At 37.7% G+C, this 27,898-nt stretch overlaps 1 protein-coding gene across 11 annotated transcripts in view; it reads left to right on the top strand.

Annotated features, from left to right (window-relative positions):
• Nucleotides 1-27,898, top strand: part of FAM13A (family with sequence similarity 13 member A) — a 354,285-nt gene that overhangs the window by 61,494 nt on the left and 264,893 nt on the right. The gene's annotated exons all lie outside the window — the stretch shown is intronic.

The raw sequence follows: 27,898 nt of genomic DNA, 5'->3' as shown, positions 1-27,898 counted from the left end.
TAATTTCTAAGACTATTGGCATATGAATACTTAAATAACATAATATTGAAAAGCCCTGATGCTTTTGGGCCAAAGAAATTATTTTCTGACTAGTGATTACCATAGAAAGAGTGAGAATAAGAAACAAAAATTCCATAGGAAATACTAAATAAATTGAATTTGGTTAGTGACTTTGAGACTCAAACTTTTAATAAGCAAGATTGGGTCCAATTTATCTAAATTATATTGATATTATACAATTGAGGTATAAATTGATTTTGATTATATTATGAAGTGACTTTAAATGAAGGAACTTCAGTTTTATAGCCTTAATCATTTTAGAGTTCTCCTAAATGATTTAGTCTTAAAAATCCACTTCTTATTTTTGCCATGTTAGAGTGAAAAAGGGATAATACATTTGTAAGAGTGATAGTCACCAGATTAAGAAGGATGTTACTTAAAGCCACATTCCTTTAAAGCGTTGATGTAACTATTCACACGTAGTTACCCTAAAGATAAGTTAGACAGCTATGATGTGTGTTGTAGTCTGTTGAAAAATAGAATATGAAAGCAAAAATTGCAGAACCATTTGTTCTGGTTATCCACAGTGCTCTTAAGCTTTCTGTATCAGTTAGTGATATTTGGTAAGTGACAGATGTTTGAGGCTGGCTTGTGTTCCAGAAACTGAACTTTTCATGTTTAAATGTAAGCATTTTAAGGAGAGAGCCCCTGGTCCTATTTAAATGGTTCTTACAACTCATAGGGATGTGAAATTTTAAGAGAAATTCCTGAAAATCATTTTTAAATGCTACAAAAGCGAGTTGAAGATTTAAATATTGTATGCTTAGTACAAAATTTAGTAATAGAATGTTTAGTATTACTAAAAGTATTTAATATTATGCTTTAATATAATGTGAACTAATATAGTAAGATGATATAAAACTGATATAATAATCTTAGTATATCTTAATACTAAGATACTTAGAGTAGTAGTGTTAACACCACCATGAATGCTTGTGAATTTAAAAAACTTATATCACATTTCCTAGAATAGCTTACATTTGAAAATGAGAACACACTGTTTTATTATTTTTGATAATATTTACATTATATTAATATTTTGTTATAACATGTCTTCTTCATAAATTATCTTCTTATTCATGGCATGTTTCCTTGATGGCCAAAAAATTGTGCATTATAAAAAGCAAATGCTGTCATTCTCCATGTAAGCCTGGCTCTGTAGTCAGCTTTAGGGGTGTGTGATTATTCAAAAAGAACAAATTCTGAAGGGGCAGAGAAATTAATTTTTGCTTTGCTAATAGTATTCTCTAATTTCTTGACAGCCTTGGGCTATAATCATGATGTACAATTACAGAAAGTATTACTGGACTATCTACTAGGTACATAAGCTTCTAAGCAAAGTATGCGTTAGGTGTCAGACAGAATAGCCCCTGTAAAATAAACTACTCTCTCTAATAATTCAGGTGGAAAGTAAATAGAGCTACTGTGTTTTGGCTGGTTTATCCTGTATGTGGTAATGGTAGAGGTTACACATAGCAACTGGTCACTCTACAACTGGAAGTGGTTACATTTTTCACAGATTTTACACTTAGCCAGTTATATTCTCCTCTCCCCTTTCTACTAGATATTATATATAAAATAGTTTTGATATAATTTCTGTAGTAAAGGCTATGCTGCTGTCAGATTTCAGTCCTTATAATAACAGTTTAAACAGTCATCTTGATATTCTGTTACAATTCAATGCTGGATTTCTTTTTTAAAAACGTTGTTACAGAGCCTTTGAACTATAGCCTGTGTATAGAGTAAGCGATTTCTTAATTAAATATGCTTAAAATTTCTCAGATCAATATCCTCTCTTCCATGCTTTATAGAATGGAATCTGGAGCCCCAGCTAAGTATTTTTTCATGAAAGGTAAGGGAAAACTGCCACTGGCATAGTCTGGATGCTGTCTGGAAATGTCCTGGCTGCTCTGGATCACTCTTTGGTGGTAGAGATCCACAGTGGACCTGTGTGTGAAGAACTCCATTTAGACATGTTCATTTTTCTAACAAATTATCAACTTAAACTTGTCTAGTGTCTAAAGCTCTGAGATTATATATATTTTTAAGTTAGCGGTATACCAGTATATCTGCATACCAGGTATTTATCAAATATTTCTATCTAAAGTTGATGTCTGCCAGACCTGCTTTTGTCAAAGACCTGGTTTAGACAATTCATATTTAAGAGAGTGATTCTAATGAGCCTCCGGTGATCATCCTTTCCTGTTAGGTTAGATTTATCTCTGATTGTAACAACGCACCTTCCTTAATTGAGGTTTCCAGTATTGATCTTTTATCCTTATCTTGGTGAGCCTGTGTTATATCTTTTATTTTAATAATTTCAGGTGTGTTCTCTGGGAATAGATATGAATTGCAAGCAATTAAAAGATTTTAGGATAGGACTTATTTAATTTATGATGAACTAGACATTCCTTTTGTTTAATGTTCTCCACTGAAAATTCTTCTATAATGTAAATATTTCTCATATTTGAATATTCGCTGTTGTTATTCAGTGACTTGGAATTGGATCAGTCCATCAATATTTATTTAGTACCTTCTACTTAGACATTGGATGTACCAAGAAATAAGAGATTAAGCATCCTGACTTCACAAATGGGTGATTTGAGGAGACAAAATGTATGTGGTAATACATTCTGCAGTATTTCAAATGAGTGATAAGAACATCCAAAAGGTAACAGGAGAGAGTACAGTCAGTCTCGATTATGGTAGTGTAACTCCAGGGAGATGAAATCACGGGGCAAAATACCGCTAAAACCGAATTCAGTCAAAGGGAGAAATAAAGTTTAAAACCCATTTATTGCTTAGAAACTGCAAGTCCGGGGCCATTTCTCTCCTGCTCCAGCAGAAGCCAACCCCTCCCCCTCACCTCTCAGGTTCAGATAAGCCCTCCATTGCCCAGGTAATTACCCATTGATATGGAGATGAACGCCTGTCCATCCCTGAGGAACACCTGTTGATACGCAGATGCACTAAAGCCAGGCCAGATATTCTGGAAATATTATGGTTTTACCCACAGGTAGTCAGAGAACACTGTGGAAAACCTGAGCATGGACTACACAAGGTGAATTTGGATGGAGAGGACAATCTTTTAGGCAAGGAAAAGGCATGAGCAAAACAGTGTAAGACAGATGTCTGCCAGAGCTGTCTGTAGCTGTAGAGGTTAGCAAAAGGTACAGTTTAAAAAGTAGGCTGAGATTAGATGGTAGAGAGTTTTGAATGTTAGGCTAAGGAATTAAAATTTATAAGCAGTAAACATTTGAAGAAAGAAGTCTTCCTTCTACATCATGGGAGCCTTTAAATGGTGTGTAAAGAGTAAGTTAGGTGGATGGGAGGGTGCTGAGTGCAGGGAGAACGTCTAGATTGTCAGACATCTAGGGCTTGGTCCTTAGGGACTGTAACTGGTAATAGTTAGCAGTAAAATTTTTCTTTTTATTGTGATAAAGTGTACATAATATAAAATTTACCATTTTGACCATTTTTAAATGTATGATTCCGTGACATTAAGACCAATCATAGGATTGTATAACCATCACCACTATCCATTTACAGAATTTTTCATCATCCCAAATAGAAACTGGCAATGGAATTTATAAGGAAGATTACAAGAGACTTTAGAAAGAAAACAAGAACAGAATGAGGTGGCCAGTAATTCCATAATGAGAATAAGATAACCCTAAGGAGAGTCAAAGATAACCCTAAGGTTTTGGCTTCAGGTGACTTGAGAAACTGGATTAGGAAGGAGTAGTGTGGTGGCCCAACCCTGATGAGAGCCACTGAACTGGGAGGGCCAGAGGGCCAGATTGTCACACTGTTATGAATAAAACTAAAAAATTAGGAAGAAAGTTGTAAGGCAAGGTTGAAATAGAACCAGGGAGAGTTCCCTGCAATCTGTTTAGACAAGGCCTGAGGCAACTACTGTTCTTTTATCTTCACTGATTCAAATAGTTTCTTTCTGTACCTAAGGTGGAGCTTTCACATTTTCAATTGCTTAGCCTGTCAGACCTGATCTTTTGTCCTAAAAGGAAGAGGCGTAGCTTTCCACTTTCTAGGAGCCTTCTGTGGCCTCCTAATGCTCCTTCCCAACCTCCAGGTTGACTGGGACTTAGCCCAAGGACTCAGATGACATTAGCTTGATAGATCTGAGGATCTTTGTGGTAGCTGTCTAAGAAATTCACCTGTCTTTTTTTGAAGAAAGAAGACAGTTACTGATGTGGCATCTTGACAACTGGTCTGAAGTCAAGAGGGGAAGATTATTATGGAGCCAGGAGGAGGAGTTCATTTAGAATAGATGAAAAAAATGATTGTCAGTGCTTAGGAGAAAAGGGATTAGGCTGAAGATGTGAATTTCACAGTCATCTATGTGGACTTATTGATGTTCAAACTTATTAGCATCAGTTATGTTTGGACAATATTGTAGTTATAAACAGATGACAATAAGCTAATTTTATATATTTATCATCAGTATTTAAGTGCCTCTTCTGTGCCAAGATTTTGCCTAGGTGCTTTACATATGTGTGGCTTTACAGCTACTCCTATAAATATTTCATAGATAAGGGAAGTGAAGGTCAGTGAGGGTAAGTTACCAAGGAACAAGCAGCTAGAATGTGCAGAGCTGAGGTCTACCTGCCTCCCAAGCCCGAACTTTTCCAATCAGACTTTGTCTGTTAGTCATCTTGAGTTGCCATAACACAGACTAGGCAGCTTAAACAACACAAATTTATTTTCTCACAGTACTGGAGGCTGAAAATCGAAGATCAAGGTGCTGGGAGGGGTAGTTTCTTGGGAGCCCTCTCTCCTTGGCTCACAGATGGTGCCTTCTCACTGACGTCACATGGCCTTGCCTCTGTGAGTGCTTTCCTGGTATCGCTTCCTCTTCTTATAATGACACCAGTGCTACTGGATTTGAGCCCTGCCTTTTGGCCTTATCTAACCTTAGTTACCACCTTAAAGGCCTTTTCTCCAAATAGTTACACTGGGGTTAAGGCTTCTATTCCTGTGAATTTTATTGGGACAAAACTCAGTCCATAACACTTTACTTTAAAAAACTTTATCACAATTTGATAAATGTATGAATGAAAAATAAGTTAGCCAGAACCCTACAGTGGATGCTAATTAGGTGGTCTCTGAGATAGAAATCAGGTAGTCTCTGGACAGAATTGATATATTTTTGTCTTGGAAATCTTTAATGACTAGCATAACTAGGAGTAAGGAATGAGTTTAAAATAATCTGAGGTGGGGAAGAATGTGACTGGGGTTTTGTTTTCTTTGTATATATATATTTGCATTTTAATATTTGAGAAGTTTTGCTTTTTAGTGATAATAGGTGCTATTAAGTGACGAATCACTCTTTAATGTAATACCTAGCATGTAGTTTAATTAATCTCTTTGATCCCAGCACCAGCAGGAATGAGGTATAGGCCAAATAATCTTCATTTTGAAGAAAGAAATTAGAGCATGTGGCTTAGAGCATAGGCTCTGGGTCCCTTCGTGGCTGGTTTCAAATCTGTTTGCCCTTTGTTAGCTGCATTACTATGGGCAAGTTACTTAACCTTTCTGTGTCTTAGTGTGTTAGCTATCAACTTCTACATAACAATTAGTCCAAAATTTAGTGGCTTAAAACTAGAGTAAACATTTTCTCCCACGGTTTCTGTGGGTTAGGAATGCAGGTGTGGTTTATCTGGGAAGTTCAGGTTTCAGGGTCTGTCAGGAAGTTGCCATCAAGAGTTGGCAAAGGCTGCAATCATCTAAAGCCTTGATGGTCTAGAAGCTTAGGGCTAGAAGATCTGCTTCCAAGATGGTTCACTTACGTGGCTGGTGGTTTATTGCTGGCTCTTGGCCAGAGGCCTCAGGTGCTTTCTGTGTAGGCCTCTCCACATGGCTGCTTGCTGGCTTACCCCAGCATGAGCAATTCCAGAGAGAGAAGCTATCCTTTTAATGGCCTAGCCCTGAAACTCAAATAGCATCGTCTGTACCACATCGTATTCATTACCAGTGGGTTGTTAATCTGGCATGTATTAAAGGGGAGGGAAATTAGGAATCTTTTGAAGGAAGAAGTGTCAGGCTTTGTAAACACTTTTAAACTACCACACTTAGTTTCCCTAACTCTTATTTGGAGATCATACTTTTCTGAGCTTATTGTAGATATTGAGTTATCCATGTAAAACACTTAGAACAACGCCATTCATATAATAAATATTTAATAAATGTTAAGATGGTGTTTTTTAACTGTGGTATCCCATAAAAATTATCTGGGAAGCACTGAAAAGTCTCAGAGATCAAGTCGCAATTAAATGGTCAACTCTAAAGATGGGACAAAGGCATCCACATTTTTAATGTAATCTTCCTTCAAGATGCCCATTTCCCAGTTCTTCCTCAGCCCTCACTCCTGCCCTTTGTTTTTCTTTGTTATAATAAGACAAACTACTTAATGTGATTTCCTCAATTTTTTCACTTTTCAGGCTTAAAAACAGCCTCTTTTCATTTCACCAGCCTAACTTCCCTGCCTCAAAAAAAAAAAAATTACAGGAGAGTTATGGAAGCCTAAGTAGACTTATCTGTCTGATGATTGAGGAAAGAAAAGGAAAAAAATGGATTTTAGTTTGGAGTTAAGATCAAGATTTCAAAATCCTTGCCCAAATTAATTGAAACTACTTGAACTTTTGGTTCTTAGGTGAGTTGGTTAATGAGGATGGACAAGTGTTTATTTTTGGATTGACTGCAAGTTTTCAATAATTGTTTAGTAAAGGCATGTGATTGCAGCAGTGAGCAAGGTGAGTGTGCCGGGTGAAGTGTAAATATAATTGGCTTCAGTGATCTTTCAGTAAAATTAAATGCTGACATGGCATATTCTTAAGTAATTTTATAATACTCAAGAAATTATTCATTATCTTCATTGCCTTGGACATATTTTTCCTTTATTTAAAAGAATACTTTTATCAAACTAATACACGTATAGGGTTTTATTTATTTTTTAATCAAAATTTAAAGATTTATAAAGAAAACCAGAAGACGACCCCTGTATACCCTTTGGCAGCTCTCAGTTCTTGCCTAGAGGAAATCAGTTTTTACTCAGAGCTGTTCTTGGGTATTTGCTTCTAACAGATAATATACTTAAATGTTATGCCTTGTTTAGTTCCAGACATTATCTCCTCACTTTTGCTTCTGAAATATGAGGAATTAGCTGTATTACATTGCCACTTCAAACATTTTCTTCCACTGTTGCTTTATCACAATTTTAACTGAAGATATAATTAACATTTGACTTATTCTGTGTGAAGGTGTTTCTGAGAGAGATATTGCCTAATGCTTGTCTTAGGTTTTCACTCACCTTATTTTCTATAAACCTATCTGTACTTTTTTCAAACTACTGGTCTGGGAATTTCCCTATATTGTGTTATTGTGCCTTTAGATATCTTACCACTATCTTTTTTTCTTTTGAGGTAAAAGTGGTATATAACATTAGTTTCAGGTGTGCAATTCAATCTTTGTATTTATCACAAAGTGATCATCACAATAAGTCTAGTTACCATCCATCTACCATACAGTTAACTCCCTTCACCTATTTCGCACACCCCTGCCACAATCCCCTTCCCCTCTGATAACCACCAATGTGCTATAAAAGTTTTGTTTTTATTTATTCATTTGTTTTTTTATACTCCAAATGTGAGATCATGCAGTATTTGTCTTTCTCTGTCTGACTTACATTTCACTTAGCAGGAGACCTTTAGGGTCCCTGTTTTTACAAATGACAGTATTTCATTCTACTTTATGACTGACTGTCTTGCCAATGGGTTTTAGCCCAGGGCAAGTTCACTTATGGATTCAGTGTGACCAAAGAAATGACAGTAGAACATTCTTGGGGTGAAAGGGTTATACCCAACTTTATTTCCACGGTGGCAGGTCAGTCAATAAAATCTCATTCACCCAGAGTGAGTCTGCATGCAGCAAGCTGGACTCTGCCTCTGGGCCTCTCTGCCCACACAACCATCCTCTGGGCCTCTGTCCTCAGTGCTGCCACCACTCCAGCCTCTGCCCTGCTCTCCTGCAGCCATGCCACCGTGTTGCCCAGAGCACTGGGCGGAGCTCTTTATATAGAGTCAGTAGCAATGCATTGCCCACATGTGTGTAGTGAGCTAGCCAAACAGGGCCAGGTGAGAATCCTGGCCACAGGAACTTTCATTTTATCCACACTCTACCCCTCCAGAATTCTCTCCTCTCAATCTATGTGCCCTCAGTCCTCTGCAATGGTCCCTGTGCAAGAAAGCTGGAGCATTGTAACCAAATTCCATAATAACAACAGAGGCTATGACAATATACAAACAAAAATTACAACAAATTATAATAACCCTCAAACTTGAGGAGATCCATTGCCTCCTGGTTGTATTCAAACCAGTTCTACTCAAAGGAGTTAACCAAAAGGACAATGGGTAGACCTTACAATACCCACCTTCTCCAGCCTCTCCAGCAAAAAGTCTTGCAGAGAGGACTCTCAAGATAGTGGCGTGAATAGGGTGGCAGAAATCTCCTCCCAAAACCATATATATTTTGAAAATACAGCAAATACAACTATTCCTAAAAGTATGACCAGAAGATACAGTACACCAGCCAGTTGTACATGTACAGATGTAACAGCCGGTTACATCTACATTTGTGAGAACTCAACATCTCACGAAAAGGGTAAGATACAAAGCCATGACCTGGTGGGACCTGAGCATTCCCCGCACACCAGCTCACTGGCGGGAGGAAAAGAATCAGAGTGGGGAGGGAGTGGAAGCACAGGACCACTAAATAACCAGCCCTAGTAATCTGCACCAGGAGTACAGACACACATTGCATGGTGCACTGGATATTAGAGGAACAGAAAAGCAAAAGCCAAGACTAAGAGTGTGAACAGGTTCCCACAGCTGGCTGCCCTGGGACAAAAGAAAAGCAGGTGCTTTAAAAGTCTTAAAGGGAAAGGGTTTAACAGGTGGAAAAAATCGTCCTGGCACACTCAGCCCAGCAGGCTGGGAAGTTTCAGGAATTTCAGGCACCCTAAACCCCTGGGTGGCAATGCAGCACCGAAACCCCTCATAGTGATAAGCAGCCTGCTGTCCATTACCCACTGCTAGCACTGCAAGAAAACTGGCTGACCCACCATTGCTGCAGAGCAACCAGGGAGCAGCTCCTCCCACAACAACCACACAGAGGCTTCTCCCAGTGTGCAGCTAACCGGGCCAGACCCAGAGGCTGACCCCTGCCTGCAGTCAACCAGCACAGACAGCGGAGACTGACGCAGGGTCTAGAAGGCACAAAGGGGCCTTATTCTCGCAGTGAACATGTGCTGCTTGCCTGCAACCCCCGCCACTGCCCTAGGCCAACCCCAGGGCCACCCCATCCATGGCAGCTCAGGGGATTAACCCAGAGGCTACCCCCTGCACGTGGCTGACTGGCACAGGTAGAGGAAGCAAGTGTGTAGTCCAGAAAGCATGTAGGGGCTCTGTTCTCACAGCAAACACGTGCTGATCACCTGCAACCACTGCCAGTGCCCTAGGCCATCCTGAGAGCTGCTCTGCCTATGGCAGCTCAGGGGATTAACCCAGAGGCTGCCTGCTGCGTGCAGCTGACCGGCACAAGCAGAGGAAGCCGGCGCGGAGTCCGGGAAGCATGTAGGGGCTCTATTCTCACAGCAAATGCACACTGATTGCCTGCAACCACTGCCAGTGACCTAGGCAATCCCAAGGCCCACCCTGCCCATGGATGCTCAGGGGATTAACCCAGAGGCTGTTCCCTGTGTGCAGTTGACTGGCACAGGCAGCGGAGATGGGCAAGGTGAACAGCAAACAGTAAGGGACTTTGTTCTCCCAGCTGACACATGCACCGCTCACTGGAAATCACTTCCATCACAATGAAAAGACAGAAGAAACTTCTTCAGTCCAAAATCCATCAAATACCAGAGAGAGGGCCTGGTGAGTCCAAAATCCCCAATTGTCCTGAAAAATAATTCAAAATAAAAGTCATAAGCGTACTGATGGAGCTACAGAGAAATATGCAAGAGCTAAGGGGTGAACTCCGGAGGGAGATAACAGAAATGAAACAAACAACAGAAGGATTTAAGCACAGACTGGATGAGGTGCAAGAGACTTAATGGCATAGAAATCAGAGAACAGGAATACAGAGAAGCTGAGGCAGGAGAGAGAAAAATATCCCTAGGAATGAAAGAATATTAAGAGAACTGTGTGAGCAATCCAAACAGAACAATGTTCTCTTTATAGGGGTACCAGAAGAAGATGAGAGAAAAAAAAGGGTAGAAAGTGTCTTTGAAGAAATAATTGCTGAAAACTTCCCCAGTCTGGGGAAGGAAATAGTCTCTCAGACCATAGAAGTCCACAGATCTCCCAACACAAGAGACCCAAGGAGGACAACACCAAGACATATAATAATTAAAGTGGCAAAGATCAAAGACAAGGACAGAATTTTAAAAGCAGCCAGAGAGAGAAAAAAGATCACCTACCAAGGAAAACAAATTAGGCTATCATCAGACTTCTCAGCAGAAACCTTACATGCCAGAAGAGAATGGCATGATATATTCAATGCAATGAAACAGAAGGGCCTCAAATCAAGAATACTGTATCCAGCAAGATTCTCATTTAAATTTGAAGGAGGGATTAAACAATTCCCAGATAAGTAAAATTTGAGGGAATTTACCTCCCACAAACCATCTCTACAGTGTATTTTAATGTGACTGCTCTAGATGGAAGTGCTCCTAAGGCTAAATAGATGTCACCAGAGAAAATAAAACCACAGTAAAGAAAGTAGACCAACCAAATACTAACAAAATACAAAATAAAATCAGCTATACACAAAATCAGTCAAGGGAAACACAAAAGAGTACAGAATAAAACACCTAAAATATAACGAGTGGAGGAATAAGAAAAAGAAGGGAGAAGAATAAAGAATCATCAGACTGTGTTTATAATAGCATAATAAGAATTAAGCTAGATGGTTAGATAGTAAAGAAGCTACCCTTGAACCTTTGGTAACCATGAATCCAAAGCCTGAAATGGCAATACGTACATATCTATCGATAATCACCCTAAAAGTAAATGGACTGAATGCACCAATCAAAAGACACAGAGTAATAGAATGGATAAAAATCAAGACCCATCTATATGCTGCCTACAAGAAACTCACCTCAAACCCAAAGACATACACAGACTGAAAGTGAAGGGATGGAAAAAGATATTTCATGCAAACAATAGGGAGAAAAAAGCAGGTGTTATAGTACTTTTATCAGACAAAATAGACTTCAAAACAAAGAAACTAACAAGAGATAAAGAAGGACATTACATAATGATAAAAGGGTCAATCCAACAAGAGGATATAACCATTTTGAATATCTATGCACCCAACACAGGATCACCTACATATGTGAAACAAATACTAACAGAATTAAAGGAGGAAATAGAATGCAATGCCTTCATTTTAGGTGACTTCAACACACCACTCACTCCAAAGGACAGAACAACCAGACAGAAAATAAGTTAAGGACACAGAGGCACTGAACAACTGGACCTAATAGACATCTACAGAACTTTACACCAAAAAGCAGCAGGATACACATTCTTTTCAAGTGCACATGCAACATTTTCCAGAATAGACCACATACTAAGCCACAAAAAAGTCTCAGTAAATTGAAAAACATTGAAATTCTACCAAACAACTTCTCAGATCACAAAGGTATAAAACTAGAAATAAATTGTACAAAGAAAACAAAAAGGCTTACAAAGACATGGAGACTTAACAACATGCTCCTAAATAATCAGTGGATCAATGACTAAATTAACTGAGATCAAGCAATATATGTAGACAAATGAAAACAACAGCACATCACCTGAACTTCTGTGGGATGCAGTGAAGGCAGGTCTAAGAGGAACATACATAGCAATTCAGGCCTATTTAAAGAAGGAAGAAAATCCCAAATGCATAGTCTGAATTCACAATTATTGAAGCTGGAAATAGAAGAACAAATGAGGCCCAAAGTCAGCAGAAGGAGGGACATAATAAAGATCAGAGAAAAAATAAATAAAAGTGAGAAGAATAAAACAATAGAAAAAATTAATAAAACCAAGAGCTGGTTCTTTGAGAAAAAAAACAAATTAGAAAAACTCCTAGCCAGACTTATTAAGAGAAAAAGAGAATCTACACACATAAACAGAATCAGAAATGAGAAAGGAAAAATCATTATGGACACCACAGAAATACAAATAATTATTAGAGAATACTATGAAAATCTGTATGCTAACAAACTGGATAATCCAGAAGAAATGGACAACTGTCCAGAAAAATACAACCTTCCAAGACTGACCCAGGAAGAAAAAGAAGATCTAAACAAACCAATTACCAGCAATGAAATTGAATTGGTAATCAAAAAATTACCCAAGAGCAAAACTCCCATACCAGATGGATTCACTGCTGAATTTTATCAGACCTTTAGAGAAGACATAATACCCATTCTCCTTAAAGTTTTCCAAAAAAATAGAAGAGGGAATACTTCCAAACTCATTCTATGAAGCCAGCATCACTCTAATACCAAAACCAGGCAAAGACACCACAAAAAAAGAAAACTACAGACCAATATCCCTGTGAACATAGATGCAAAGATACTCAACAAAATATTAGCAATCTGAATTCAAAACTACATCAAGAGGATCCATACACCATGATCAAGTGAGATTCATCTCAGAGATGCAAGGATGGTACAACACTCGAAAATCCATCAACATCATCCACTACATCAACAAAAAGAAGGACAAAAACCACATGATGATCTCCATAGATGCTGAAAAAGCATTTGACAAAATTCAACATCCATTCATGATAAAAACTCTCAACAAAATGGGTATAGAGGGCAAGTATCTCAACACAATAAAGGCCATATATGACAAACTCACAGCCAACATTATGCTTAACAGCAAGAAGCTGAAAGCTTTTTCCCTAAGATTGGGAACAAGACAAGGATGCCGACTCTCCCCACTTTTATTCAGCATAGTGCTGGAGGTTCTAGCAATGGCAATCAGACAACACAGAGAAATGAAAGGCATCCAGATTGGCAAGGAAGAAGTCAAACTGTCACTCTTTGTAAATGACATGATATTGTACATAAATAATCCTAAAGAATCCACTGCAAAACTACTAGAACTAATATCTGAATTATACAAAATTAATGCACAGAAATCTGTTGTATTCCTATACACTAACAATCTAGTAGAAAGAAAAATCAGGAAAATATTTTCATTCACAATTGCATCAAAAGACTAAAAAACCTAGGACTAAGCTAACCAAGGAAATGAAGACCTATACCTTGAAAACTACAAGACACTCTTAAGAGAAATTAAAGAGGATACTAATCAATGGAAACTCATCCCATGCTCTTGGGTAGGAAGAATTAATATTGTCAAAATGGCCATTCTGCCTAAAGCAATCTACAGATTCAATGCAATCCCTATCAAAATACCAAAAGCATTCTTCAACAAACTGGAACAAATAGTTCTACAATTCATGTGGAAGCCACAAAAGACCCTGAATAGCCAATGTAATCCTAAGAAGGAAGAATCAAGCAGGGGGGATCTCGCTTCCCAACTTCAAGCTCTACTATAGAGCCACAGTAATCAAGACAATTTGGTACTGGCACAAGAACAGACCCATAGACCAGTGGAACAGAATAGAGAGTACAGATATTAACTCAAGCATATATGGTCAATTAATATATGATAAAGGAGCCATGGACATACAATAGGGAAATGACAGCCTCTTTAACAGCTGGTGTTGGCAAACTGGACTACATGTAAGAGAATGAAATGATTACTCTCTAACCCCATACACAAAAGTAAACTCAAAATGGATCAAAGACCTGAATGTAAGTCATGAAACCATAGAACTCTTGGAAAAAAACATAGGCAAAAATCTCATGGACATAAACATGAGCAACTTCCTCATGAACATTTCTCCCTGGGCAAGAGAAACAAAAGCAAAAATGAACATGTTGGACTATATTAAACTAAAAAGCTTCTGTACAGAAAAGGACACCATCACTAGAACAAAAAGACATCCTACAGAATGGGAGAATATATTCATAAATGACATATCCGATAAGGGGTTGACATCCAAAATATATAAAGAGCTCACATACCTCAACAAACAAAAAGCAAAAAGGGCAGAGGAGCTGAACAGACATTTCTCCAAAGAAGAAATTCAGATGGTCAACAGACACATGAAGAAATGCTCTACATCACTAATCATTAGGGAAATGCAAATTAAAACCACAATGAGATATCACCTCACACCAGTTAAGATGGCCACCATCCAAAAGACAAACAACAACAAATACTGGTGAGGATGTGGAGAAAGGGGAACCCTCCTACACTGCTGGTGGGAATGTAAACTAGTTCAACCATTGTGGAAAGCAGTATGGAGGTTCCTCAAAAAACTCAAAATAGAAATACCATTTGACCCAGGAATTTCACTCTTAGGAATTTACCCTAAAAATGCAGCAGCCCTAAAAATGCAGCAGCCCAGTTTGAAAAAGACATATGCACTCCTATGTTTATTGCAGCACTATTTACAATAGCCAAGAAATGGAAGCAACCTAAGTGTCCATCAGTAAATGAATGGATAAAGAAGATGTGGTACATATACACCATGGAATATTATTCAGCCATAAGAAGAAAACAAATCCTACCATTTGCAACAACATGGATGGAACTAGAGGCTATTATGCTCAGTGAAATAAGCCAGGTGGAGAAAGACAAGTATCAAATGATTTCACTTATATGTGGAGTAAAAGAACAAAGAAAAAACTGAAGGAACAAAATAGCAGCAGACTCACAGAACCCAAGAATGCACCAACAGTTACCAAAGGGAAAGGGACTGGGGAGGCTGGGTGGGATTGGAAGGTAAGGGAGAAAATGGGGCATTATGATTAGCACACACAATATAGTGGAGGGCACCAGGAAGGCAGTATAGTACATAGAAGACAAGTAGTGATTCTATAGTATTTTTCTATGCTCGTGGATAGTGACTGTAATGGGGTATGTGGTGGGGATTTGATAATGGTGGGAGTCTAGAAACCACAATGTTGCTCATGTAATTGTACCTTAATGATATCAAAATAAAAAAAATAAAAAATTTAAATAAAAAAATGTACTGCAGACACTCCAACTGATCTTGTTGCTTTGTCTCTGCCTTCTATTTCTTCCTAAGCAGCTGGACCTGCTGTTCCGGTCTCAATTGTTGCCACAGCTCCAGTCATCCAATTTCTTTCCGTCTGCTCCTGCCTTTTCAAACCAGCCCACATCTGGGTCCTCATGACCTTCACAGGGCCCTCTCATTCTTCCTTTGAGAAGCATACCATATTTCCTTTTTTGCTTGAGCCTGAGGTTAGACACAGAACTCAGAGTGCTCCACAACCTTAGGAGGGGGTTGCACCTCTCCTGAGAGAAACTCCAGTTGCCAAGTCCTTCTGGCTTTCCATCAGCTTTCAGCCAGGTGGGGTCTCAATTGAGGAGAAACTGATGCCTCCTGCACCAACAGGGTCTCCATCCCCACCTGTTCATCAAACTTCCACTCCTCCATTTCTGGGGCTGATGGTTCCACTACATCCTTCTCTTGCCCTATGACATCTGGTAGCCTGAGTGTTGCTTCTTCTTGTGCCACTCTTTCTTGGACTGCTCCTCGGGCCACAGCTCCTTCTCATGGTGCTTCCTCTCAGGCCACAGCACTTCACAGTGACACCATTTCAGTGAGCTTTCTCTTGTGTGGATCCCAGTCCTCCACCCCTTCACAGTACCACGTGTCCACAGGGGACACTTGAATGTTTCCCCTTCCATAGATGCATTGTGCTGAAACACTCCTTCTATGAGGGCAGCCTGTTCTTTTTCCTTGGTCACCATTGAAGCCTGCTGACTACCACCAATTGTCTTGCCCTAGGCAAACTCACTGCGGATTCAGTGTGACCAAAGAAATGATAGTAGAACATTCTTGGGGTGAAAGGATCATACCCAACTTTATTTCCATGGTGGCAGGTCAATTACTAAAGTCTCATTCATTCAGAGCGATTCTGCACGCAGCAAGCTAGTCTCTGCCTCTGGGTTTCTCTGCACGCACAGCTGTCCTCTGGGCCTCTATCCTCGGCATTGCCACCACTCCACCCTCTGCTCTGCTCTTCTGTAGCCATGCACCATGTTGCCCAGAGCACTGGCCTGAGCTCTTTATATAGAGTCAGTAGCAACGCATTGCCCACATGTATATAGTGAGCTAGCCAAACAGGGCCAGGTGAGAATCCTGGCCACAGGAACTTTCATTGTACCCAAACTGAGTAATATTCCATTGTATGTATGTATGTACTACATCTTTATCCATTCATCCATTGTTGGACATTTAGGTTGCTTCTATATTTTGGCTATTGTGAATTTGCTGCAATTAACATGGCAGTGCAAACATCTTGTCAAGATTCTGATTTCAATTATTTTGGTTAAATACCCAGAAGTAGGGTTGCTGGTTCACATGGTAGTTCTATTTTTAATTTCTTGAGGCAACTTCACACTGTTTTCTATAACGGCTGTACCAGTTTACATCCCACTAACAGGGTAGAAGGATTCCAATTTCTCCATATCCTCACCAACATTTGTTATTTCTTTCTTGTTGATAAAGCCATTCTAACACATGTAAGGTGATATCTCATTGTGCTTTTGATTTGCATTTCCCTGATAATCATTAATGTTGAGCATCTTCTCATGTGCATATTGGCCAACTATATATCTTTGGAAAAATGTTTGTTTAGATCCTCTGCCCATTTTTTAATGGGATTGTTTATTTCTTTGCTGTTAAGTTTTTTATTTATATTGGATATTAATCCCTTACCAGATGTATGATTTGCAAATATTCTCTCCAGTCATAGATTGCTTTTTCATTTTGTTGATGGTCTGTGCAGAAGCTTTTTAGTTTGATACAGTCTCAATTGTTTATTTTTCTTGCCTTACTTTAGGAGTCAGATCCAAAAATGCAATGCCAAGACTAATGTAAAGAAGCTTACTGCCTATGTTTTCTTCTAGGGGTTTTATGGTTTCAGGTCTTACATTCAAATCTTTAATCCATTTTGATGGTAGTTTTTGTGTATGGTATAAGATAGTGGCCTGGTTTCATTCTTTTGCTTGTGACTGCCCAGTTTTTCCAATATCATTTATTAAGGAGGCTGTCCTTTCCTCACTGTATATTCTTGGTTCCTTTATCATAAATTAATTGGCCATGTCTGTGTGGGTTTATTTCTGAGTGTTCTGTTCTCATTGATATATATGTCTGTTTTTTATGCCAGTACCATACTGTTTTGATTCTATAGCTTTGTAGTATAGCTTGAAATCAAAGAGCATAATAACTCCACCAATGTTTTCCTTTCTCAAGGTTGCTTTGTCTGTTTGGGGTATTTTGTGGTTCCATACAAATTTTAGAATTATTTGTTCTAGTTCTGTGAAAAATGCCATTGGACTTTTGATAGAGATTGCATTGAATCTGTAGATTGCTTTGGGTACTATGGACATTTCAACAATATTCTTCCAATCTATAAGCATTAGAATATTTTCCAATTTATTTGTGCCTTCAATTTTTTTAGTCAGTGTTTTGCAGTTTTTACCTCCTTGGTTAAATTATCCCTAGGTATTTTATTTTTTTGGTGATATTATAAAATATGATTGTTTTCTCAACTTCTCTGTTAGTTCATTATTAGTGTACAGAAATGCAACAAATGTCTGTGTATTCATTTTGTGTCCTGTGACTTTACTGAATTTATTTATGAGTTCTAGTAGTTTTTTGGTGGATTTGTTTGGGTTTTCTGTAGTATCATGTCATTCACAAATGATGATAGTTTTACTTCTTCTTTACCAGTTTGAATGCCTCCTCTTTCTTTTTCTTGCCTACTTGGTCTGTCTAGGACTTCTAACACTGTGTTGAATAAAAGTGGGAAGAGTAGGCATCCTTGTCTTGTTCTTGATCTTAGTAATATTTGTTTATATCTTTCCATTTTTTACCATTACAATGTTAGCTCTTTATCATATATGGCCTTTATTATATTGAGATACATTCCTTTTATACCTACTTTATTGAGAGTTTTAATCATAAATGTATGTTGAGTTGTCATATGCTTTTTCTGCACCTATTGAGATAATCATGTTATCATCCTTCATTATGTTAATGTGGTATATCATGTTGATTGATTTGCAGATGTTGAACCAACCTTGCATCTTTGGAAAAACACTGCCCCTTCCACCTGTCACGATCAAGGTGTATAAAATAATCCTTTTAAAGTATTGTTGAATTGGGTTAGCTAATAATCTGTTGAAGATTTTTGCATCTACCTTCAAGGATATTGACCTGTAATTTTCTTTTCTTTTTTTTTGTATGTGTGGTGTTTTTGTCTGGTTTTGATTCAGGGTAATGCTGGCCTCAAAAAATGAGTTTGGAAGCATTCCCTCTTCTTAAATTTCTTGGAAGAGTTTGTGAAAGAGAGGTAATAAATCTATTTTTAGTGTTTGGTAGAATTTATCAATGAGACTGTCTGGTTCTGGATTTTGTTTGTTGGGAGCAGTTGATGACTGACTCAATCTCCTAGTAGGAGATCTATGCATATTTTCTATTTCTTCATGATTTATGCTTGGAAGATTGTATTTTTCTAGTAATATATCCACTTCTTCTATGTTTTGTAGTATGTTGGCAAATAATTTGCAGTAGTCTCATGATCTTTTGAATTTCTATGGTGTCAGTTGTAATTTCTCTTTGATTTCTGATTTTATTTGATACCTCTTTTTTCTTGGTAAGTCTAGCTAAAGATTTGTCAATTTTATTTATCTTTTCCAGGAACCAGCTTTTATTTTCATTGATCTTTTCTATTGTCCTTTCAGTCTCTATTTCATTTATTTCTATTCTGATCTGTATTATTTCCTTCCTTCTACTAACTTTGGGCTTCATGTGCTCTTTTTCTACTTCCTTTAGATGTAAAGTTAGTGTGTTTGAGATCTTCTCATTTCTTGAAGTTGGCCTATATCACTATATATATTTTTTCTTGGAACTGCTTTTGCTGATTCCCATAGAATTTGGATTGTTTTCTTTCCAATTTTGTGTCAAAGTAGTTTTTGTTTTCTCCTTTGCTTTCTTCATTGGTTGTTCAATAGTAGTTGTTTAATCTCTACATCTTTGATTTTTCCAGTTTCTTCCTGTAACTGAGTTCTAGTTTCATACCATTGTGGTCAGAAAATATCCTTGATTTGATTTGATCTTCTTAAATATACTGACACTTGTTTTGTGGCCTAACATATCTCTTATCCTGGAGAATGCTCCACGTATACTTAAGAATGTGTATTCTGCTGCTTTTGGATGGGATGTTCTGTATATATCAAATATATCTGGTCTAACAGTCATTTAAGACCAATAATTCTCTGTCTGGGTGATCTACCTATTGATATAGGTGGGGTGTTAAAGTGCTATATTTTTCTACTGTTAATTTCTCCCTTAGTTCTGTTAATATTTGCTCAATATATTTGTTAATATAATTCTGTCGGATGCATAAATAATAACAAATGTCATATCCTCTTGTTGTTTTGACCCCTTTATTATATATTGCTCTTACAAAACTTTTAGTACAGTCTTATTTTAAAGTCTTTTTTCTCATATATAAGTATAGCAACATCAGCCTTCTTTTCATTTCCATGAAAAGAAGAATACCTTTTTCCATCCCTTCACTTGAAGTCTGTGTGTGTCCTCAGAACATGTATGAGTCTCTTACAGTCAATATACTTGGGTCTTGTTTTCTTTTTCCAAGTCCCTTCAGCTGTTCTATGCCTTTTGATTGGAGAATTTTGTTCATTTACATTTAAGATAATTGTTGATAGGTATGTGCGTTTTGATATTTTGTTGATTGTTTTCTGGTGTTTTGGTAGATCCTGTCTGTTCTTCCTCTCTTGCTCTCTTCCCTTGTGATTTTCTCTCTTTCTTTAGTGTTATGATTATATTCATTTCCCATTATCTTTTGTGTATCTACTATAGATTTTTGCTTTGTAGTTCATATAGTTTAAGTTGATAGCAACTTAAGTTTGAATCCAATCTAAGAACTCTTACATTTTTTTCTCCCCTTGACCCACATTATATTTTAATGTTATTTTAAAAATCATTTTATCTTGTGTATCCTTAACTAATAAATGTAGTTATAGTTAATTTTACTGCTTTTTAATTTTAACCTTCATACTGGTTTTATAAGTGGTTAATCCACTACCTTTGCTTTATATTTGCCTTTACTGGTGAGATTTTTACTTTCACATGTTTTCTTATTGCTAGTTAGTACCTTTTATGTTTAGCTTAAAGGAGTCCCTCAACATTTTCTATAAAGCCAGTTAAGTAGTGGTGAACTCCTTTTGCTTGTCTGGAAAACTCTTAATCTTTCCTTCAGTTCTGAATGATAACCTTGCTGGGTAGAATATTCTTGGTTGTAGATTTTTTTTCCTTTCATTACTTTGAATATGTCATGCCACTCCCTTCAGACCTGAAAAGTTTCTGCTAAAAATCTGCGTATACTCTTATGGGGGCTTCATTGTATGTAATAAGTTGTTTTTCTATTGCTGCTTTTAAGAGTCTCTTTTTATCTTTAACTTTTGACAATTATAATGTGTCTTGTGAAGTCTCTTTGGGTTCATCTTATTTGCAATTTTCTGTGCTTCTTCAACCTGGGATGTCTCTTTTCTTCCCCAGATTAAGGAAGTTTTCTGCCATTATTTCTTCAAATAAGTTTTCTGCCCCTTTCTTTTTTCTTTTCTTTCTTTCTGAGGCTCCTATAATGTGAATGGTTTACACTTGATGTTGTCTCATAGATCCCTTAAGCTATCTTCTCAGTCTCTGTCTTCTAAGTTGATGATACATTTTTCCACTTTGTCTGGTCTGCTGTTGAACCCCTCTGGTGTATTTTTCAATTCAGCAATTGTATTCTTCACCTCTGTGATTTCTTTTTGGTACCTTCTGATACTTTCTCATTGAAGTTCTCTGTTTTTATACATTCCTCTTCTGAGCCCAAGGAACATCCTTATGACTTTACTTGAACTCTCTATCAGGTAGATTTTTTTTCTTAATCTGTTTCATTAAAGTCTTTTTCTGAGGTTTTACCTTGTTCTTCAATTTGGAACATAGTCCTCTGCTCCTCATTTTGCTTGACTGTTTCTGTGTATTACTTAAAACCTCTCCTAGTCTTGAGGGAGTTGCCTTGTGTAGGAGTTGACTCATGGGGCTCAGAACTGTGATCTCCCCTGGCCACTAGGGCCAGGTGTCAAGGGTCATCTCCTTAGTGGGCTGTGTGCACCTTCTGGCTGTGGTGTATCCAGGGCTACAGTATAGGGTAGTAGGGTACTCACCCAGCCAGCTGTGTTGGGGCCACAGCTGCAGTACATGGTGGCAGGGTGCTCACCCAGCTGGCACCAGCAGTGACACATGGGGGAGGGGTGGACCTACATTACTAGCAGGGTGGAGAAAGTGTCACAAAAATGGCTCCTACCAGCACAAGGTAGAAGGAGAATACAAAATTGGTGCCCATCAGTGCCTCTATCTCTGTAGAGTACAAATAGGTTCCTGCCTTTCCAGCAGACACTTTAAGATAAACAAGTGAATCTCCTTCACATATGGTCTAGGCACTTTCAAACTTCTGCTTTTGTGCTTGGTCCAGAGGCAACTGAGTCTGTATATTAGTCCTTAAAGAGAAGATTCTCTGTTCCTGTGGCTCTATGATTCCCCTGGATGTAAGCCTCCTTGCTTTTTAGAGGCAGACATGTTGGGGGCTTGTCTCTCTGGTACAAGTCCCAAGGGTTGTGGTGCCTGATGTGGGGCACAAACCCCTGTTCCTCAGGGGAAAGCTCCATATTTCTTAGATCCCTTCCAGTTGTGGGTTGCTATGCCTGGGATAAGGTTTGTTGTTGTTGTTGTTGTTGTTGTTTTCAGCAAGATCATGTCTCTGACTCTCCTACCTGTTTCGATGTGGCTCTTTTATCCTTTGTGGAAGCACTGTTCTGCTGGTTTTCGGGTCTTTTTCAGGGAAATCACTCTGTATGTAGCTGTGGATCTGTTGTGCCTGTGGCATAAGGTAAGTTCAGGATTTTCTTATGCCATCATCTTGAACCATCTCTTGTCATCTCACTATCTTTTAATTTGTTTTCTGTGAAATTCTCCCAATTTTATTTCCAATCTTGTTTTCTTTTAAAACGTTAGCTTTTATATTTTTAATATCTAAAATATTCATGCTCTTTTTCTTTTTTTCCAAGGTATTGTTCTTGTTTTATAACATTGTAGTCTGATTCTTCCTTTAGAAGGATACTAACAATTGTTTTAAGTTTTCTTTTCCCTGTATTTCTGTGGGATTTCTTTTTCTGCTTCTTTACTCAACGATTAATTATTGTGACTTAAGAATAACATATATGGGGACAAAGGGTTTTTCTACTGGTGTACTTCACTTTAGAAGGATTAGATTGTGGGGATAGATGGGGAAATCTAGCCTGTTTCATTTGGGGACCCACAGATGTTAGTATATGGACATATTTTTCTCTTTAGCCATCTAATTCCTCAAGAGCAGTGAAGTGGGAAGTGTGCTAATGGGTCCATTATTTCTTAGCAGATTTTCACTAATTCTCAGTTTCAGCTGTGTTTGTCATTCTAGCCCTCATCTATCTCAGGTGTCCAGGAATCCGTTGATATTATCCAGGGACTAAATCTCAGCACCCCTGCCTGAGAACATGCTTGCCTGGATGCATGGGGTGGTGATGGGCTCCCTCCAGCCTGACAGGCTGTCAAACAGGCTGGTTGGTTTTTTTTGTTTTGTTTTGTTTTCATTTGCTTACGTTCATTTCCAAATGTCTTTGAAATATCATCTACTCTCTGCTGTTCTGTTTTTGCCTTTGGGTACTTAATACTTTTTTAAACATTTTACTGCCCTTTCAGTGGCGTCTTGGGACAAAGACTAGATAAATGCAAGTGATCAACCTGTCACTTTAAATGAGTGTTTTCCCTTTCTTTTTTTATTTCCTATACTTGATTTTAAATGGATCAGAGTTTTATAATAGCAGCTGTGCAAACAATATGTTAGAATTAAGTGCCTATGAATTTTAGCTTATGAGAATTTGATAATTTAGACAGTAACTGTTTTTCTTAAGAAAACCACCTTAATAATAAGGCCATTTTAATCAATACAATGCCTACTTATAAAGAAATCTAATTTAATAAGCTGACTTGAACTTGAGCCTCGAGTTGTGTTTTTCTTCATTACATGAGGAATTTACCAGGTAAGTTTGACTTAAGCATATCTTTTATCCACACTATATAACATAATGCCATTTGTGTTGTTTGAAGTTAGCTGAGTGGCTTTGTCTTCTGAATTTTGAAGTGCTGTGGAAATGTTGACTAGTTGTAATACTAGTTATTAACTGATCACTCCGTGGATAGTGTGAGCTCCACAGGAAGCAGATGACATATTTCCTTACTTAATTCCTTCTTACTGAGAAGTTCCTTTTCTTTTGAAATTATTCAACACTCATAAATTTGTTTCTACAAAAACCAGAATCATTACTCCAATTTTGAGCCCTTTCCATTTTCTAGGTTTTCTAGAAGTAATACCAATTCAATAAACTATTCTTTTTTTTTCTTGGTAAAGATCTAAGTCCAGGCAAGAGCAAAAGGGTTGCCATCTGCATATCTGACCAAGGTGCCTGTCAATCGGATGTGAAACCTCCACTGGAATAAACTGGAAACGTGTCAGGAAACCCAGGTTTCCACACCTGACTCCATACATTTTTATGACATTTGCAATTGATTCTGCTTCCATCCAGATCCATGTGAAAGGAAAAACATTTGTTTTATAACTGTTCATGATTTCTAAAGATTTTGTAGATCCTGTAAACTCTTGCAGAGTACATATATAAATCTTTATTTTTCTTAAAATGCCTTTGACAACATGAGATAGTGTTAAATGGTGAGTGGAATTATGCAAATTTAGGAAGAGAGGCTATGACTGAGTAAAGTTATTCTGCATTAGAACAGCTGGACTTGAAATATGTGTGTCAGTGTGTGTCTATGCAAGTAAATTTGTTAAAATCTTTGATTTACTCTTTTTTTTCCAGCTGCTCTCTTTATCTGTGACAGCTTATACCTTTTTAAAATCAAAGTATCGTTGATACACAATCTTCTGTTGGTTTCAAATATAAAAGTTACCCATATTATTAAATCCTCACCCCCTCTAGTGCAGTCACTTTCTATCAGTGTAGTAAGATGTTACAGAATCATTAACTGTATGTATTCTCATGTTGTATTACTGTCCCCATGACCAACTTATATTATGATTGCTAATTATTGTGCCCCTTTATCCCCTTCTCCCTCCCCTCCCCCCCACCCTAGCCCCTCCCCCTTGGTAACCACTAGTCCCTTCTTGGTGTCTGTGAGTCTACTGCTATTTTGTTCCTTCTGTTTTGCTTTGTTTTTATACTCCACAAATAAGTGAAGTCATATGGTATTTATCTTCCTCCACCTAGTTTATTTCACTGAGCATAATTCCCTCTAGATCCATCCATGTTGTTGCAAATGGGAGGATTTGTTCTCTTCTTATGGCTGAATAATATTCCATTGTGTAAATGTTCCATCTTCTTTATCCATTCATCTACTGATGGACACAGGTTGCTTCCTTATCTTGGCTATTGTAAATAGTGTTGTGATAAACATAGGACTGCATATGTCTTTTCAAATCAGGGATTTTCTTTTATTCAGGTAAATTCCTAGGAGTAGAATTACTGGGTCAAGTGGTATCTCTATTTTTAGTTTTTTGAGGAACCTCCATATTGCTTTCCACAACAGTTGCACCAATTTACATCCCCACCAACAGTGTAGGAGGGTTCCTGACAGCTCATACCTTTTAAAACTTATTTTATTGTTATTTTAGTTAGGTATTAGGAGGAAAAGTAGATAAACTCATCTTTAACTGAAAGGTCTCTTCTGACTTTCTTTTCCCATACTTGGTTTTAAAGCCAGCAGAATTTCCTTATAACAACTTTATTGAGGTATAATTTGCACACCATAAAATTGACCCCTTTAAAGCGTACAATTCAGTGGTTTTTAGTATAGTCAAGAATGCAGCCATCACTACTATCTAGTTTTAGAACATTATCACTCTGAAAAGAAACTATGTATACCCTATTAGCAGACACTCCCATTCCTTCCTCCCTCCCCAGCTCCAACTCCCAGTCCTAGGCAAACACTAATCTACCTTGCCTATTATGGACATTTCATATAAATGGAATCACATAATATATGGTCTTTTGGGACTGGCTTCTTTAACTTAGCATAAGTTTCAAGGTTCATCCATATTAGAACATGTATCAGTACTTCATTTTTATGGCTGGTTAATACTCTGTTGTATGAATAAATCACATTTTATTTATCCGTTCATCCACTGATGGACATTTGGGTTGTTTTTACCTTTTGGCCATTATGAATAATGCTTTTATGAACATTTATGTACAGGTTTTTGTATAGACGTATGTTTTCACTTCTCTTGAGTATCCACCTAGAAATGGAACTGCTGGGTCATATGGTGACCTTAACATTTTAAGGAACAGTTTTCCAAATTAGGTGCACTACTTTACATTCCCATCAGCACTGAATGAAAGTTTTAATTTTTTCACATCCTTCCAACACCTGCTAGTGTCCATGTTTTTTATGTTAGTCTGTTTTACATACAGTATAATTTTGTAATAACAGGAAGAGTATGGGCTCAAGGAAGAAAGGGAAGGGGCATGGCCACTCCAAGGCCAAGAAGGCAATGTCTATTGGGGATTTTTGGAAAATCAACTGTTGCAAACTGAACGAAACCTTGAGTAAATTCTACATTTTATTTCTCTAATACTTTTATGTAAGGAACATCTTACTTGGATTGAGCTTGAAGAGAAAAAGGGAATAGATAACAAATGACTTCTTTAAGTGTACAACTTGCATGAACAGAAAATTAACTCTCAAAATATTGAAAGTTGAAAGAATATCAATTTGAAGGGATGCCAAATGATTGGCTTGCTAGCCACCTATGGCTCTGCCCTAAGTCTGGTAAGCTGTGTTCTTAACACCTGCTTGGCTGAGCCCATGGAAATAACCTTTTACAATGAGTCCACAGGCAATTGGAAGACTTAAAGGAGAAAGAGGAGACATCCAAAATCAGCTTAAAATCTCTGGGGTTGATGATTTATCTCCTCTGATAAAACAATTCATCCAGTTATAGCTGAGTCTTTAAGCAGAAGAATCGGAGGGGGAAAAAAGCTGGCAGTAATGTGATTTCTATTGAAACTGCACACTTACTGTACTTTGCCCATTTAATATAGCACTAGACTTGCTGAAAGGCAGGTTTTATTAGTTGGGATATTGCTGATTTTGTTCAAGATTAGAATATTGTGAGAGGTTCCCTTTTCCGTGTGCTGTGATAGTTTTCCTGTTCTGTTGACATTCCCAAGAACAGGTTCTTTAGCTGTTAAATGCTTGGGTCTAATATCTAGCCTAGATATGAATTCCCCATTTTGAAGTTTAGATAGACTATTTCTTATACATGTGACCCTTGAATGAAGAGGGTTTAGGGGCATGGAACCCCTACACAGTCAAGAATCCATGGGTAACTCTTGATTCCCCAGCCCTTAACTGCTAATAACCTACTGATGATTTTCATAGTAGCAAATGAAAAAGTAGACTAGTAGCTACATATGTTTTATGTATTCATGACACAGCTTATTTATTTATTTATTTATTTTGATATTGTTAATGTACAATTACTTGAACAACATTATGGTTACTAGACTCCCCCTATTATCAAGTCCTCCTCACATACCCCATTACAGTCACTGTCCATTAGTGTAGTAAGATGCTATAGAATCATTACTTGTCTTCTCTGTATATACTGCCTCCCCCATGCCCCCACCCCCCTACATTATGTGGGCTAATCGTAATGCCCTGTTTTCCCCCTTATCCCTCCCTTCCCACCCATCCTCCCCAGTCCCTTTCCCTTTGGTAAGTGTTAGGTCCATTCTTGGGTTCTGTGAGTCTGCTGCTATTTTGTTCCTTCAGCTTTTTCTTTGTTCTTATACTCCACAGATGAGAGAAATCATTTGGTACTTGTCTTTCTCTGCCTGGCTTATTTCACTGAGCATAATACCCTCTAGCTCCATCCATGTTGTTGCAAATGGTAGGATTTGTTTTCTTCTTATGGCTGAATAATAGTCCATTGGGTATATGTACCACATCTTCTTTATCCATTCATCTACTGATGGACACTTAGGTTGCTTCCATTTCTTGGCTATTGTAAATAGTGCTGTGATAAATGTAGGAGTACATATGTCTTTTGACACAGCTTACTTTGTCTTAAACATTTCAGTATTTTTAGGCTATTCATTTTGTCTGCAAGTTTTTTCAAATTACTACAAATCTCAAAAATTTTTCAAAAAAAACTCTTAGGGAGAAAACCCCACACAGTTCAAATCCATGTTGTTGAATGGTCAACTGTATTTTTATCTGTGCCACCTGCTCACACTGACAAACATTTAGTACTCACTAAATGCCCACAGAGTAGATTTGTTTGCCTGGTTAGATATCACCAGGTGTTAGTTTTTGGTTATAGGACTGAAATGGAAAGTATCATCTAATTCTTTGTTCTTCTTCCCTTTTTCTTTATTTTAACATGTAGGCTCATTTGGGAACAGGAATATCAGTGTAGATATTGGCAAATTTTGCAATAAACACAATTCTGCATCTTGCAGAATCT

This window comes from Manis pentadactyla, chromosome 5, assembly GCF_030020395.1.
Source record: "Manis pentadactyla isolate mManPen7 chromosome 5, mManPen7.hap1, whole genome shotgun sequence".
Classification (NCBI taxonomy): Eukaryota; Metazoa; Chordata; class Mammalia; order Pholidota; family Manidae; genus Manis; species Manis pentadactyla.
This window is presented reverse-complemented; position numbering and strand designations above follow the sequence as displayed.